Below are 3134 nucleotides of genomic sequence, written 5' to 3'. Positions count from 1 at the left end.
TATTATTTTACTGTTCAGTTGTGATGTAATATCACGCATTGAACTTTCTGAAGTAATAATGCTTATTTTGTTATGTAGTCAATTTTACATTGTAATATCTATACATATAATAAAATAAGATGTTTGTGTGTGTGTGTGTGTGTGGCGCGCTTCCCGGGAAAACGGTAAGGCCTAGAAAGATGAAATTTGGTATACAGGTACAGTTTTTTGCCAAAGATGTGCACCTCGGGCTTCGATTTTTGATATTTTAATTAGAAAAAAAGTTATTTAATGTTTTATGTGTTTTTTTTGCACTTTTTACCTCACAAACCCCGAACCAATCGCACCACACAAATATTTTTTGTACTATAGTGTAAAAAATTTAATTTTAAACATGATGAATGAAAAATTTTTGAAGATTGGGCAATTTTTGTATTTTTTATGAATTTTTGAAAAAACCTTTAATTCGCATTTTTTCCTGGGTTTTATTTTTGTCTAATATCATCCTGCGAGAAGTATCAAAGCCTCATTTCTAAAATTTAAGTTGGTAATAGTAAAAACATTTCGCCCTCTTCAGAAAAAAAAAGTTCTTAAAAATACGCAATAGTTTTTTTTTTACAATTTTTTTAATGCTGAACACATTATGTCTTTTCACGCATCGGTCGAAAAAAGCGTTCTTCAATCTTTTATGCCTCTGACGTCACTACTTGGATTTCGATTCGATATTTACGATGGAATCTTAATCGCAAGCAATGTTAATCTTTTTTTTTTTTTTTTTTACTATATAGCTTACTTCTACATTTTATGACGTGATGACCACATGTTTTTCCGGCAGCGCTTGCTTTTTTTCTTTCCTTTTTTGTTTCATTTAGGGATTTCATTTATTTCTTTTTCCATTCCCCCCCACCCCAAACTGGACCTTTTGCTGTATCTATATTACGTTACATTTCATAGTTGTGCGCATTTAATTCAATAAAAACAGCGAGTTTTATTTTATCTTTGTCAAACGCTACTTTTTGCACACTACGGGGAATTTTGGAGATAACATTTTTTTGCTCTACTTAAATAATAAAAAAAGCGGTTTTTTGAGTGATCTTTGTTTTTATTAGGAAATGGGCGGGGAGGTTAAAATAAATAGAGATGGATAAGAAAATTTAGAGATAGATCGTAAAGGTAGATAGCTTCCGAAGGCAGCAATCTTGGCGTAAAAATGTGAATGGCACAATAAAAAGATAGAGATGGATTGATTAATACTGCTGCCAAATTTATTTAAACAGCCGCCGAAGGCGGCAAACTTGAAGTAAAAAGTTAAATGACAAGTTAGGCAAACAGCCGCCGGAGGTGGCTGCTTGCACAGAAAGGTGAATGGCGTAAGAAGGTGAACCAGCTGGTCGCCGAAGACGGCTAGTTAACTAAATAATAAAACAAGCACCATTACTTACATTAAAATGTATTGTGCTCCAATTGATGAGAAGTTTAAACATCTGGCTCAGGCATTCAATTTTTAATTATTAATCTCGTGAGTTCCTGCTTGCAGCTTGTTTCAAACTAGCGGTAAGTTTTGTGATATTTAAAAAAAAAACTACATTCATAAATTAATTTAAGTTAAAGAAATCATTCTTCCTTGACAAAAATTAAATAAATAAATAAAAGCTTCAGGAAAAGTTACCACCAGAATCATTACCTGCTTAAGTTCCTATATGAATCAGAATCAAAAATCTCTTTAGTAATTTATTTATGTACAAGTTTTTCTAATAGAAAACGAGCCTAAATTGTATCAAACTGAAATATGGGCGGTAAATACCTAAAATATTTCTTAGCTTTAGTTTTTGTTGAAAATCCTGAAACATGCAGTGCATTTCACCGTTTTTACAGTTTTGTGGGAACTTCTAGTAAAAGTAGGAATTTCGTATTTACATTTCAATTACAAATGATAGTTTCTTCATTGGAAGGAATGCATTTCCAACCCAATTTTCGCTATATTTTTAGAAACTCTTTTGCGTCAGAGTGAAAGAATTCCTGGTTTTATATTATTTGGCAGTGTAAAGATTTTTGCATAGGGAACAAAATATATTTTGGAAGATGAAATTTTATGGCTCTGCTGAAGGAAAACGCGTATAAGCTCTACGCTTATACGATGCGAATTTTATTTTGCTGAGTTCATAACAATTTGATTGAAAGAGTTGTTAAATCAAATCCATTATTAAAAAAAAATCGGTTTTGAATTCACATATGAACACCGTGTTTATAAAGTATTGCATTAATATAGAAACTTCATGCAAAAAACAAAACTACATCAGATGAACACATCATCCCTTTTTATTTTTTATCCTTATCTCAAAAAGTTTTTTTCACATCGTTAATACACTTTTACGTGTGTACCTTTTGTAGTAAGGAAAAGATTAAGAAAACTTTGAATTTCATAACAGGCACTAACGCAACCATAATTTACTTTCTGAGGGGGTGGGGTGAGTGTTAAACCATAAGAGTTCTTACACGGATATAAACTCTCATATCAGATTTTGCAATATGTGTTTAAAAAAATAGTACTGAGCAGATGACCCTCAAAATCCCCTTCGCTGTATCCCTGACACCAGGTATGATCTGCCATATTTGTTGCAATCCATGAAATCGTATCATTTTTACATACTTATAATGTATCAGTAATGGGGAAATAGTTTGCAAGCACTTTTTCATTTAAAAAGCCATACAGATAAAAGAAGGTACAAATGACTTTTCCCACACCCCCTCCCCTATATATCAATCCTAGTTTTGAAATATTGGGCCACCTTCAGGCTCTTGCCCGGGCCCCCCAACAGTTGTCTCTTCTCTCCCACCCCACCCCACCCTATGCACGCCCTTGAACCAGGGCGCAGTTGCATGGCTTCTATTATGGAAGATTAAGATGAACTGAAAGGTATAGAAGGTGTAGAAAAAATTGACCCAGTTGCATCTACGTTTTGCAACTTTTATTAAATTGTTGGAAAATTGATGGAATTTCGTAGTTGTAGAATAGAATGGGCTCAAGTTTTCAGGGATAGCTGTTGGTGTGAAAGAAGAAGGCGCTAATGTTGCACCATGGATTGCACCAGAAAGTTTTGGAAGAGGCCGTTTTGTTAGGATCCTTTGTTTAACGAATGGTGCTCTGTTAATCA

Source organism: Uloborus diversus, unplaced genomic scaffold, assembly GCF_026930045.1.
Source record: "Uloborus diversus isolate 005 unplaced genomic scaffold, Udiv.v.3.1 scaffold_105, whole genome shotgun sequence".
NCBI classification, from domain to species: domain Eukaryota; kingdom Metazoa; phylum Arthropoda; class Arachnida; order Araneae; family Uloboridae; genus Uloborus; species Uloborus diversus.
The sequence above is the reverse complement of the archived record's forward strand: the minus strand, read 5'-3'. Positions refer to the sequence as shown.